We start from the raw sequence: 15306 nt of genomic DNA on the forward strand, positions 1-15306 counted from the left end.
ACTTAAATTAAATACAAAAAAAATAAAAATAAAAATACTTGACTCTCAGTGAGCAATTTTTTATTTTATTTTTTTTTTAATTAAAACTTAAACATAAAAAAGATGACAAAGTAAAAAAGTAAAAAGCTAGCGATCATGTTCTAAATGAAAAAGGAACTTAAATCTGTCTCTTTTATAAATAATCTAAGCAATTTTTTTAATTTACACGAACTTAGGGAATTAACATCTAACAAATAGTCTTTGTGGAATAAGTTGAACAGTTTTGGAGCTATGAAAAATGAGTGTCTTTGCGCAAGTCTGGATTTACAAAAAGGGATTTCTAATAAATTATTAATTCGTTGGCTAGATCTATTATTATTTTTAGGAAATAAATGTTGGCGCAAATAAACATATTTTAGACACTGTTGGCAATAGATTTCTCGTAGCTCCAAAAGTTCGGCTTCCTGAAATAATTGGTTGGAAGGAAAAGTAGAATTTTTTTTAAGCATGATTTTAATAATAAGTTTTTGGACTGTTTCTAAAGGCTTTAAATGAATATTGAATGCTCCCCCCCATCCAATTATTCCATAACAAAGAGAAGACTGTACAAGTGCATGATAGACCATTTTGTTGGTGTTAGGATGGACATAACTAGACAAACGTTTAAAAATATATGTCAGATACCTAAGTTTGTTCACAATTTTTTCTATGTGCTGGTTCCATTTGAGTTGACAATCTATTGTTAGACCCAAATATTTATTTTGTCGACTTTTCAGATTTCATTTTTACACAGTTATTACATATGTCGAGGTTACAATTTTTGTTATGAAACATGATGTTAAGATTCGATGAAGGGGCTGACGAGTAAGAATTGTAAAAAGGTATGAATAAAGTTTTTTCACAATTAAGAGAAAGGAGGTTCCGATCTAGCCACTCTTTGATTACTGTTATACATTTGTTGGCTTTGCTGGCTGTCTCTTCCCAGGATTTACCTTGTACAATTATTGCGGTATCATCAGCGTAGGAGAACAGTTTACCAGGTACATCGATATTACAAAGATTGTTAATATAAATTAGAAACAATAAAGGACCGAGCACTGTTCCTTGTGGAACTCCGTGTATCACAGTGTTAGCCTTACTTATAGTTGGTCCAATCTTGGTGCTTTGAAGTCGATTTACTAAGTAATTTTCAAAAAACAATAGACAATCATTTTTAATACCAATTTTACAAAGTTTTTTTAGTAAAATTCCATGGTTAACTGTGTCAAATGCTTTTTTAAGATCTAAAAATATTGTAAGGCATTTCTTATTTGAGTCTAAACTAGAGTAAATGCATTTTGTAAGGTTGTAAATTGCATCTTCTGCGCTATAACTAGATCGGAAACCAAATTGGTTATGAGATAGAAGATCGGAAGATTCCAGAAAAAATATCATTTGGTTTTTAATACATTTTTCTAGGATTTTAGCTAGTTGCGAGATTAAAGTAATTGGTCGGTAATTATCAGTTTTACTTGAGGACCCAGCTTTGTGAATTGGTACTAGATTACATATCTTGAATTGGTTAGGAAATATCCCTTTTGCGAGACATTCATTAAAAATATAAAGTAAAGGTGGTATTATAAATATCTTAATAGACTTAATTGTTGTACTGCTTAATTCATCTGGCCCATTAGCAGTGTTAATATAAAGTTCGTCAATATATTTTGATATTTCAGCTTCTGTTATACGCTTAAAGTGAGAAAGTTCAAAATTAGGATTCAGATGGCTTTGTGTGAGAATGCGAGGAGAATGTGAAGAATCATTTAAACGTGTTTTAAGGGAAGGATTATTATCTATGAGCGTTGATGCAATGTTGGTGAAAAAATCATTGAAATTGTTTGCTATTTCTTCTCTATCAGTAATAATAATGTTATCATCAGTTACTAGCTTTTGCGGAAAAATATGTTCACTTTGTTTCCTATTTGTAATCTCATTAATCACATTCCATGTTTTTTTTACAATCTGAGTTCGAATTTAGTAATTGATTTGAATAGTAATCTTTCTTGCATTTTTTTATTAGAATATTTACAAAATTACGGTAAATGATATATTCTTTACGTTTGTTTTCATTAATAGGCTTGTGATTAGTCAAACAAAAACTTTCATGATTTTTATACATTTTATATAGTTTATTTCTATGTTGAATACAAATTATTAGTCCACGGGTTATCCAAGGTTTAATTTTTTTGTGTTTACTTTTTGGTATTGGTATTAGTTGGCTACTGTTCTCAATGTGTTTATTCAATGTTTCGTAAAAAATGTTAAGAGAAAGGTTAGGATCGTGTTGTAAAAACACGGAATTCCACGTTTCATATTGTAGAGAATCAGTTAATGTTTGATAATTAATTTTAAATTTTTTTATTTGTTGGTCGTTAGATATAGATGGGTTTTTAGACTTAAACATTTTATGGCAGTAAAAAGTAGGATAGTGGTCAGTTAAGTCGATTTTGAGTATAGCAGATTTTGGGAGATAGGATTGGTTAGTTTTTAGAAATACATGATCAATGCATGAGTTAGTGAGTATGTTTGGCCGGGTAGAGGTGTTTATATATGATAAATAGCCTGCTGTGTATGGAAGATTTAGGTACTCATTAGCTAACGGATTTAAAATAGAATTCAAAATATTAAATTGATATCTCCAGCAATAAAAGAAAAATCAATATTTTTTTTATTAACCTCCTCTATTATCAATTTCAATTCAGAAATAAAAGATTTTATATCTAGTGAAGGAGAGCGGTATATGGCAATTATTAAATATGTTTTTTCATTCATAGTGAAACTTATGCTTATTGAGTTTGAGTAGTTTGAATCTAATGCAGTTATATTAATATTAGAAATAGAATGAGTATTATAGAATATGGAAATACCATCGTGCGATGTATGTTTCGAGGGCACTGAAAAAAATGAATATCCGGGAATACAGAATGGGGTACAATCCCTCAGTTGCGTTTCAGTGAGTATTAAAATTGTTTGTTGAGTTTTAATCGCATTCAAAAGGATACAAAATTCATCAAAATTTTTTCTTATTCCTCTTATATTGAAATTCATGATGTTGAAGCTGTTTCCTTGTAAGTATGCATTGAGTTGCTGAAGATCGTCACATATTTCTGTCCGAATGTGGTATATATATATATTTATATTTTTCGTTGATAATGCTGATAATGTGGTATATATATATATTTATATATATATTTATATTTATATATATATATATATATTTTTCGTCCGCCTCCGTAGTGTAATGGTCAGCACGCTTGGCTGCCGTTCTGGAGGTCCCGGGTTCGATTCCCAGGGGGGGTAAAATAAATATATGTGATTTTTTCACTGTAATATTTATTCAATATTACCCTGGACTGGTACCTGAAGCGGAGGGCTGATCACCTTTCCTTCGTGTGTTAACGATCAAGATAACACTACGTTTATATGACATAGTGCCCTATGCACCATTGGGGTGCGGATAAGGGTTTTATTATTATTATATATATATATATATATATATATATATATATATATATATATATATATATATATATATATATATATATATATATATATATATATATATATATATATATATATATATATATATATATATATATATATATATATATATATATATATATATATATATATATATATATATATATATATATATATATATATATATATATATATATATATATATATATATATATGATATATAGAATGGTAAAATAGGGAAAAAAAACCAGGCTGAGGTATGGATTTATAAAAGGTCACGATATGTTACGATGGTTAAGTGTGAATCGAGTGAGTAAATAAAGTATATTGAAACTAATTTAGGACGCGAATGTAGTTGGTAATAGAAACAGAGGAAGACTGAAGAAAAATATCAAGTATTTCAAATACTTCAAAGTAGTTAGGCAAGAAGTCGGTGGGTATCTATGAAGAGATGTATGAATATGGAAGAGGCGAAGATTGTTTACAAAGACAGATTGATGTAGATTTATATTCTCTCTGCCTCCCCCTGCGGGGAAGCGGTGTGGTGATAAGTTAATTACTTTAATTTATTTTATAATGTGCTTATTTAAAAACAAAAAAGAGATTCTTAATCTGTTATAATTTCATAATTCATATTCACTATTTATAGTGATTTTAAAACAAAGTTACATTTTAATTACGAAATAAAAAATCACAAAGTTAGTGCTTCAAATATAAATTATATGTTATGATTTCATTTAAAGTTTACAACTTTACTTGTGTTCATGCATAATACCAATAAACATGGTGCCATGGAATGAAAATTCCTCGGAAGCTCGGTCGTTATAATGTATTCAAAATAAAGTACAAATTCTTTGAAATTGTTATTATGAAAGGGTGGTTTTCAGGAGGCGTTAAAATTCCCGGCCGTCCAATACTTGACGAGCAGCAGTTATTTCAGTGGGCATATAATATCAAAGTATATCTAAATTTACTTTTTTTCAAAATTCAACCCTTCCATGTTATTATACCACTTATTTGTAATGTGTAATAATAAAGTAACTGTAACTGTAAAAGTGCTAAAAAAAAATGTTTAATTTTTAAAAAAATTCCACAAGGTTAATGAAGAATCAATAAGTAATATCTATCTTAATTCTCGAATTCATTTTTTGGTAATATTAAAAAGCCGTTTTTGATGTTAAAAGAAACAAAATAAAAAGGTTTTTTGAAAGAAATTTATATAGATCAGAATATGAAACAGTAGAAAAAGGGAAATTGTGAAACCGGTAGATGATTTCCAATTATTCTGAAGTGTGTCTCTAGAGATGGAAAGATTGACAAATATATAGAACGGCGAGTGTTTGTTGGAAAAACAACGAACAGTGCACTGAATTCAGTAAAAGCAAATACCCTTAAAACCTTAGAGTGGAAGCTAAGCTGGCAGAGCACATCGGAGCCTTAGTTCCGACCCTAATGTTTGTAAGTGGAGCGAGAAATTGGTAAGAGAAGTATAAAAAGAATGCAATCGAAATGCGATTACTCAGACGAATATGCGGTGAAACGAAATACGATAGACGTCAAATGGTAAAATAAGAAAATAATGCAAGGTTGAGATCAGCATTATCAATAATATTCACAAACGTTTGTTATCTCAATATCTCGTGGGTTTGGGCATGTAAATTGAATGAATAAAGAAAAGGTAGTTTTATAAAATTATGATGAGAACGTGGTTGGTAATTGAAGCATAGAAATACCGAGGAAATCTTGTCATGACCGAGTTTTTCAAATACTTAAAAGTGGTTGATTCAGTTGTAATAATTGGCGAGTTTGTATGAAGAGACGCATGAATGTAGAAAATGCTAGTAATGTTATCAAAGTGGAATTTGAGTAAAATTTAGTTGTTTTATTATTATGGGCAAGTCTTTGAGTTTCCTATTAACGAGTGTTGTTTTGAAGAGGAAGATCTTGATCAATAACCTTAAAAATATTCTTCGTTTGCCCAAAAAATGACCAAATGCCAAAATTTTTAACTCTAGCCCCGCTTATTCCCCTCCCTACAGATACCCATCTCATCCTGGCGAGCAGGAACCCAACCATCTTTAACTTTTAGTTATTTTTATTTTAATTGAACGGAATTAATTTATAGTTTAATAATAAGTCTATCATATTTCACAATTAAGTAATATATACAGAACTTCCAAGAATTTGAGTAGTGTGGTTGTCAATAATGGGAAGAATTGGTGAATGTTACACGTGTGTAAAGTGATCACTTAAACCAGCCTATGACGGTCGTCAGCCCCGCAAATGCTTAGACTTCCATATTCTTCTTCATCTTTGATGAGATGTCAAAAATAATATGAATATAACTCCTGTAATTGGAGATAATCCAGATTTTGTGAACAAGTATTTGGACACACTCAAAATGTTGTAAATTAAGTAATATTATTTAAATAACTTGATATTGGCAAAAGCAATATATTTTATATGCAACGCCATTATATGTATTTTTTTTAAAGTCTTTATTAAATGCTTTACTTATTTCTAATTCTTCTAGATTATCTAAACAGACATCATTTTTATTTACAAGTAAATTTCTACACCCGATGTATTCAAATTTAGGTCTTAGATACGCTTTGTTACTCGAGTACCGATTTCAGGAACAACACTACCCCGGAGTAGGCTGTATTCACTGCATTGTGTTACATTATACTTCCGTCACAATGTTCAGGATTTGAATGGGCCCCAATCATACTACAATAACACAAAACATATTGTTACGGTATAAGGGCGTTGTGGCGGGCGATCGCGGTACAAACAGCTCTCCCGCGACTTCCCAATGAATCGGTATTCAAATATGTTTAACGATTCATTTTAAACAAGGAAAATCTAACGCAAACGTAACCACAATATCGATTGGGCAGTATTGAAATATGAGTAAATAAGATGGCCGATTCAATGGATGGCAAATTCGTTGAAAAAATCATAAAAATACTAATTTGTACCATATTTATTATTTTTCTATACCCAAATTATTTATAAATTTGGTATTAACTTTGTGGAATGACATGTTGATTACATAGGTCAACACAATTTTTGGGTCTGGCTTCTGCACATGATATTTTTGTTTCTCCTATAATTTCACTAGAGACACCTATTGGTGAGATGAAATAAGCTTTTTACTGAGCAGAATGATTGTTATTCTAGTGATTAAAGTACTATGTTTCGAAATTGGATCATATATATATATATATATATATATATATATATATATATATATATATATATATATATATATATATATATATATATATATATATATATATATATATATATATATATATATATATATATATATATATATATATATATATATATATATATATATATATATATATATATATATATATATATATATATATATATATATATATATATATATATATATATATATATATATATATATATATATATATATGTATATATATATATATATATATATATATATATATATATATATATATATATATATATATATGTATGTATATATATATATATATATATATATATACATATATATATATATATATATATATATATATATATATATATATATATATATATATATATATATATATATAGAACTGTTTCTCCTATAATTTCACTAGAGACACCTATTGGTGAGATGAAATAAGCTTTTTACTGAGCAGAATGATTGTTATTCTAGTGATTAAAGTACTATGTTTCGAAATTGGATCATATATATATATATATATATATATATATATATATATATATATATATATATATATATATATATATATATATATATATATATATATATATATATATATATATATATGTATATATATATATATATATATATATATATATATATATATATGTATATATATATATATATATATATATATATATATATATATATATATATGTGTATATATATATATATATATATATATATATATATATATATATATATATATATATATATGTATGTATGTATATATATATATATATATACATATATATATATATATATATATATATATATATATATATATATATATATATATATATATATATATATATATATAGAACTTGCAAGAATTTGAGTAGTGTGGTTGTCAATCATGGGTAGAAATGGTGAATGTTACACGTGTGTAATATGATCACTAAAATCAGCCTATAACGGTCGTAAGCACCGTAAATGTCCAGACTTTTACATTCTTCGTCATCTTTGTTAAGATGTCAAAAAATAATAACGTTTACTTTAAAATTACGATTCCCTGCTACCCTATGCGTTATCCTGACTTAATTCGGATTCAAAATACCCTTCGGTGCGATTAATTTTGTTTGTTATTTTTCAAAAACAAATTATAATTTGATTTTGAAATCGCTAACAAGCTTTCCCAGGGTTTCAATTACAAAGAGAGTTGTTATAAAGGATTTCACAGAGTTAGTTTAAAGGGCGGAGTCGACTATCTTGAAGTCGCAACGAATCAAGTTTTTTTTCAAGAGACTTGCTCTAGTTTTTTTTCAGAAGAGAGTTGCATTTATTATTATTATTGCTTGAAATGTAAAAGGATTAAAGATTATTGGTGAATTTTGTTTTTTTAAGCTTAAGATTTAAGTTTTGTTATGATATTTCTTGGTGGACAACTAAAATAACATCAGACTAGTCTGAAGATGTCGGTTACGACGAAACCCGGTTGCTGGTCGAATAAAATTCATGTGGAAAAAATTACATAGCTGTTATTTTGTTATATTTTAGCTAAGAATATTTAAGCATTTATATAAATAAATAACAACTGAAATTACATCAGACTGGTCTGATGATGTCGGTTATGACGAAACCCGGTAGTTGGTCAAATAAAATTCATGTAGAAAAAATTACATAGTTGTTATTTTGTTATATTTTAGCTAAGAATATTTCTTTTATCGTATCTGTATTGGGAACAGGAAGGATAAACTAATATGTTTATTCATTGCTGTGAGAAAAACACGTGTAACTCCTCAGGAAAAGCCAGACTGTTGACATCCAAAAATGAAAAATAAATCGGTTTTTATTTGGTATGACTGATTTCAGTGCTATTATTTATTGATACGTCATCAACTTTGTGGAATGATTTTTTTTTAATTATACACTTGTATATAACCACTAAGTGAGTTTTATTTCACCTGTAGATTAAAACATCTGTTAGTTTTTTAAACTAGTTTTGTGTACCTATAATGAAATTAAACTCATAAAGTAGTATTACAAAAGTGTTAACTTAAAAAAATATAATGATTTCACTGCATCGTTCACTCTGTTACCAGCAATACTTGTTTACTTGATGCACTATGATACTTAAAATCACAAAAAATCCACATTTAAAAATTTAGTTACTACATTTATGTACAACATTTTGAGTGTGTCCAAATACTTGTTCATAAAATCTGGATTATCTCAAATTACAGGAGTTATTTTCATAAAATTTTTTTTACATATCATCAAAAGATGTCTCTAATGAAGTACTAGTGATTCAAGGATAATGTTTCAAATTTGGTTCATATATATAGAACTCCCAAGAATTTGAGTAGTGCGGTTGTCAATAATGGGTAGAATTGCAGAATGTTACAAGTATGTAAAGTGATCATTTAAACTAGTCTATGACGGTCGTCAGCCCCGTAAATGCATAGACTTCCATATTCTTCTTCATCTTTGATGAGATGTCAAAAAATAACATGAAAATAACACTTATGGATAAAAAAAAATAGTTAAATTATTTTTTTTTTGTTTTTCTATATTTTAAAAGCTCCTTAGAAAATACCCAGCAAATTCATGATTATTTAAGGAAATAAAGATAGTATCGGGTGTAACCAACGAACCAGTCAAAGGTCAAAATACGCCTCGTTAGGAACATTTCTAGAAAAAACGTATCTAAACTCATTTACATTTAACACGGCATTGTAAGGGGTGAAAATTGGGGATGATAAAATAGGAGGGTCGGTATTTTGAAAACTAGAAGGGAAAATCAGGAAACGGAAATGTACAATACCCAAAACAAAAATCCCGGAATGTTACCAGTATAAACAACGCTATCTCCCAGTGAGAAATGAATAAAACATTCATTTCAAGCAAAATTAATAAAAAACCTCCCATTTCAAAAAATTAATTACTAAAAAACTTTTCAATTATTCATTGATTGATTCGGCAATAACTTTGTGGTAAAATCTTTCCATTTTTTATTTTTTCTATTAAAAGAAGGTATTTTACTTGGCAAATACCAGTATTTCTTATTTCGCTATATTCCGCATCATTTTGAAAAGAAAAACTGGTATTTACGTTTAAAAAATAAATGATTATTATGCAAAAATATCACAATGCAAAAAAATATATAAAAATTAGAATAAAAATAACAAAAATTAAAAAAAGTACTTCGTTTTGTCCTTAATTGCGTATAAAAAATACATATTTAATATAGATCCTTTTCCAATGACAAGAACTTGGTAATTTTTTTGGAGACGCACAGTATTATACATATTTGTAAGATATTTTATAAGTAGGAATGTATAGCTAATGAATAAAATCGATATATTTTTCACTGGTTAACAGTACAAACATATTTCAACATAAATTATAACATGTTTTTTTTCTTAACACCACTTTTACACTTTCTTGAAAATATTTCACGTTTTCCGACTTGAAATAAAATTCTTAAATTTATTATTAAAAAAATTGCCGAATGTGATTGATGTAAGAAGCAAAGAAAGACTTGGCGAAATCAAGTAGTTCAAAAAATTGAATGTGGTCATGTTGGAATAATCGGCGTGTATGCATAAAAAAATGTATAAATGTGGAAATGGCGAAGATTGTGGGCAAAAAAAGATTGGCGTGGCGTTCTTTCTTCTCTGCCCACCCCTGCGGGGAAGCGGCGTAGTAATTAGATGGTTTTAATTTTTCATAACATAAATTTTTGGAAGATGTGTATACGTAGATTACGTAATCACTAGATTGTCCCTCATGTTCCCAACACAGATTCAAATAAATAATAAAACCCTTACCGCACCCCAATGGTGCATAGGGCACTACTTCATATAAACGCAGTGTTATCTCGATCGATTATACATGAAGGAAAGGTGATCAGCCCTTCACTTCAGGTACCACTCCAGTGTAATATTGAATAAATATTAGAGTGAAAAAATGAATTATATTTATTAAACCCCCCTGGGAATCGAACCCGGGACCTCCAGAACGGTAGCCGAGCATGCTGACCATTACACTACGGAGGCGGACAAATTCAAATTCAACATAAATAAAAAGATTCAAATAAAACATAATTATTTAGTTAGAAGAAACAAAAATCCAAAAAAATGATTATCCTAAAACTTGTACATAATAAGCAAAGTAAATAATAAATGCAATCCCCAACTGAAAAAAAGTTACAAGTTAAAGTGACATTACTTTCAAATGTGAGTTGTTTGATAGATTTTATGGCTATAGACTTAATGTATGGCTAACGGTGCCTTCTTTATTTGAGAAATTGTAAAGATTCATATTTAAAAAGATATTTTTTTGAACCTACTGACGCAGCTTATAAATAATTGATCTAATTTTTGGCCCGTTTGCAAAATAAAAATGTCGACCCCTGATTTTTCGAGAGGAAATAAATTCACAGTCCCGTTTAAAAAAACATTTTCCGCTGTTTATGTATTCAAATATTCCTGAAATGGAGGAGGCGCGACAAATTTGAATTTCAGCGCTAGGTGTTATGCCCCTGAAAGCATTCCGTCCCATAGAAATGCGATCTTGTGAGATCTTAATATTTATGTGAAACGGATATCCGGTTTTCAGACCTTTTTCCAGTGACTGGGGTTGGTCCCAGATTGACTCCATTAGTACCCAGAACCCTAACTACCCTGTTATGATTCATTCGCGTCGTTTGAATCCTGAATTTATTTTTCAGCACTGAAAATAAAGTCACGGCGAGCTCATTACAAGGATAGTAATATTTATTTTATACGACGATTAATTTCAGATGGAAGGAAATTTAATATTTTACTTTATTATTTCTCACATTATTTTTGGCATTTCAACAAAAGTGAAGAAGGATTTGATTCTGGGCATTTACGGGGCTTACTACCATCATAGACTGGTTTAAGTGATCACTATACACACATGTAACATTCAACAATTGAAAAAATGATTGACAACCACACTACTGAAATTCCAGAAACTTGTATATGAAACAAAGTGCTTGAACCATTAGAATTTCACAAAAGACATCTATGGTGAGATAAAAGAAGATTTTTTTTCATCTCACTGAAAGCATATTTATGAATGAAAATTTTATCATATAAACATTGTTTTTCTAGTGAAACTCAAGTGATTTTTGAAAATGAAATGGAACAACTAGATAACTTTTTTTTCACTGTTTTTGATAGAATCTATTTTTTAAATAATTTCATTGCTTTACAAGCATTACGAATATTTGTGAATTGGAAATATGTGTTTTTATCTTTTTCTTATTAACAATCAGTCAAGTCAGATCATCAAAACTTCAAATAACAATAATAATTTAAGTAGATAAATCAAAACCGAAAACTATCTGAAAAACCGTCCAAAAAAATCTGTCAAATTACACAGTAAAAAAATATGGGACTGTAATTAAAAAACATAATTCTGAAATTATTTTATACTACCTGAAAAGCAGAAACGACGTATAATTACCGATCAACTTAATATGATGTTGTTCAAATGGAGTGCCATTTGCACCATTTGGTATATGTAACCAACCTGAAATGATAAATTTCCGGAAATATTGTTTCTACATTTTAATTTTTGTATTAATTTTGCCTCATTCGCATACTCAATGTAAAAAAGTCGAGGTTTCTTTTTTAAATACTTTTTTCAGTGCTGCACTGCCATCTTCTTTATTTTTTAACAATTTTCTAACGCTGATATCAAACCAGTTTTCAACGTAATTGGAATCAAATACCCTTTCAAGTACCCTTGATAAAAATAAAATTCAGGTGGTTTGAGTCTCGAATAATTCTAGTGGTACCCAGAATCCAGAGATGTCTATGAATATTTTGGTTGTATATTAAAAGAGAAATGGAGGGTTTGAATAATGAACTTTTTTACCCGTATTCTTAAATCGTATTAAAATTTCACCTAGTTAAGGAAATTCTACGTAAAAAATTTTGTCAACCTCAATATTACCACCGGATAAGAAAAATATTTTCAAGTAAACTGCATTGTTCTACATCCTTTGTGTTTAAAATCAATGTAAACACAGCCATGTTTCATAATTCTTGAATAAACTTTCTTACAACAATAACTTTTAATTCGGATTAACTCTTTTTTTACCTTCTTATCGTTAAGATTATCATAATTAATCAAAAATGTTGTTTTTTTTAATCCGATTAATATTAGATGAAATGGTTGAGTTTTACTTTTTAAAAATACTAACCGTTCGCAATACATTTAAAAATAAATAAAAAATAAATAAAACCCTTATTCGCTCCCCAATGGTGCATAGGGCACTGTGTCATATTAACGTAGTGTTATCTTGATCGTTTACACATGAAGGAAAGGTGATCAGCCCTCCGCTTCAGGTACCAGTCCATGGTAATATTGAATAAATATTACAGTGAAAAAATCACTTATATTTATTTTACCCCCTTTGGGAATCGAACCCGAGACCTCCAAAACGGTAATTGAGCGTGCTGACCATTACACTACGGAGGCGGACAAATACATATAATAAGAATAAAATAATCAAAAAGTAACTATATTCCTTTTTTTGACATCTCAGCTATGATGATAAAAAAATAAAAGTCTGGGTATTTACAGGGCTTATGACTTGTCGAAGGCTGTTTGAGCGATCACTTTACACACGTGCAACATTCGCAAACACAAAAAACAACAAAAATGGAAAAATTACTTAGGAGTGGTGAAAACCCATATTCATGAACAAGTATTTGGACACACTCAGAACTTTATAATATTTCCGATTATTAATGTATATTCCTCATTTTAGGATTAAGGTAAATAAGACTGATAAACAAATAAGAGAGTAAAAATAAACAAAAATTACCTAGGCAAAATATGAAATGTCAAACAATGAACGGATTTTATAAATATGTATTTACAAAAAAGGTTAGAAATATGTTGAAAGGAAACAATTGAGAAAATTAAACTAATCACCAAAACCAATATCTTTCTATATTTTTTTTTCAGTCAATTATTTTGCATCCTGACTGGGTTCTATTTTATATATGTCGGGTAGCTGGTTAATTTGGTTATAGGCAATATATTTCAAGGACCTTACTCCAAACTAAGTTGTGCTTATCAGCTCCAAGTGTATTTTTTTATGTCCTTGCGCACGATGATGAATTTCTGTGTTAAAAATCAGTTTGGTGTTTTTGTGAGACATTTTAATGATTATTTGAAACATTTTTGTTGTAATCTCAAATGTTGGAAGGTAAAGTATTAGTAATAATAATAAATAATAAAACCCTTATCCGCACCCTAATGGTGCGTAGGGCACTGCGTCATATAAACGCAGTGTTATCTTGATCGTTTACACATGAAGGAAAGGTGATCAGCCCTCCGCTTCAGGTACCAGTCCAGGGTAATATTGAATAAATATGACAGTGAAAAAATCGATAATATTTATTTTACCCCCCTTGGGAATCGAACCCAGGACCTCCAGAACGGTAGCCGAGCGTGCTGACCATTACACTACGGAGGCGGACAATATTAGGCCTGAAATAAATGTCTTTTACATGAGTGATTACGGATGGATGATTAACGAGTAGGTACGTTTAACATCACATCGATCCAATTCAATACCCTATGCTCCATCTATTTGGATGCAGATAAGGATACAAAAATATTTAAACGATGATTCAAAATCTGAACATACGAGAAAATTTCGAAAAAAAATATTAAATTATCGAGTTTAAAACGCCTTTGGGTGCGTTAAAATGAAAACCACGAAATCCGTTTTTATTATACAGCTCTTCATAATGCCTAATGACTTTCAGGCTACAGGATTAAAAGGCTTCCTTGGCAAGGAAAAAAACGCATTAGACATTGATGGATGATTTTTTAGCGTTGGTGTTTGTAGAACCTTATTTTTCAGACGTCACACATCGTTAAGTCATTTCTTTTAGATATTACATGAGATTTTAAACGGACTTTTTAAGATACAAAACTGCGAAATCACCGTTGTGTTTTTAGACCATTAGAGATATGTGTATATAAAAACAAACATTTTTTTAACCTTCCTTAACCAAAGTACCTAAAAATATTCATGCTCTAAAGGGGGGTGTTTGAAAGACCCCAGTAATATTAAAAATAAAACTTTTTTATGCATTAAGTGGACCAAAAATTGGCAAGTATAAAATCAAATATACTTTTAAAAATTGCGTATTAGAGTATATGTATATATATGTATGTTTATGATGTTATGTATGTGTATGTTTTTTTTTAGATTTATATTTTTTTAAGAACTCGATGGTAAACTGATTATCGTGACTATTTTTTATTATTTTATTTTATTTTATTCATTTTATTTTAGTTATTTAAAAAAAGAAATAAAATGGATTATTGATGGTCGAAATTTTATTTGATATTTATCGACATGAAGACTTTAATAATTTATTTTTTAAGTAGTTTTTTGTTGTTGTTTTTTCGTACCGAAAAACTGAAGTTGAAAACTTTATCCCAAGTAATGAATATATTATCATTATATCTTCCATTCAGAAGCTTTCAGAAGCCTGTTATATTCATGAAGTTGGCTTGATAGAATAAGTATCTTTTCA

The 15306-nt window shown here is 28.8% G+C and overlaps 1 non-coding gene across 1 annotated transcript; it reads left to right on the top strand.

The window, feature by feature from the left end:
- The first annotated feature begins 3245 nt into the window (after positions 1 to 3245).
- Positions 3246 to 3318, top strand: TRNAG-GCC (transfer RNA glycine (anticodon GCC)). The gene has a single exon. It is a non-coding gene; the product is annotated as a tRNA-Gly (tRNA).
- Positions 3319 to 15306: the final 11988 nt, after the last annotated feature.

Source organism: Brachycentrus maculatus, unplaced genomic scaffold (genome assembly GCF_059751285.1).
Source record: "Brachycentrus maculatus isolate JH-2025_06_01 unplaced genomic scaffold, ASM5975128v1 h1tg000482l, whole genome shotgun sequence".
Lineage (NCBI taxonomy): Eukaryota > Metazoa > Arthropoda > Insecta > Trichoptera > Brachycentridae > Brachycentrus > Brachycentrus maculatus.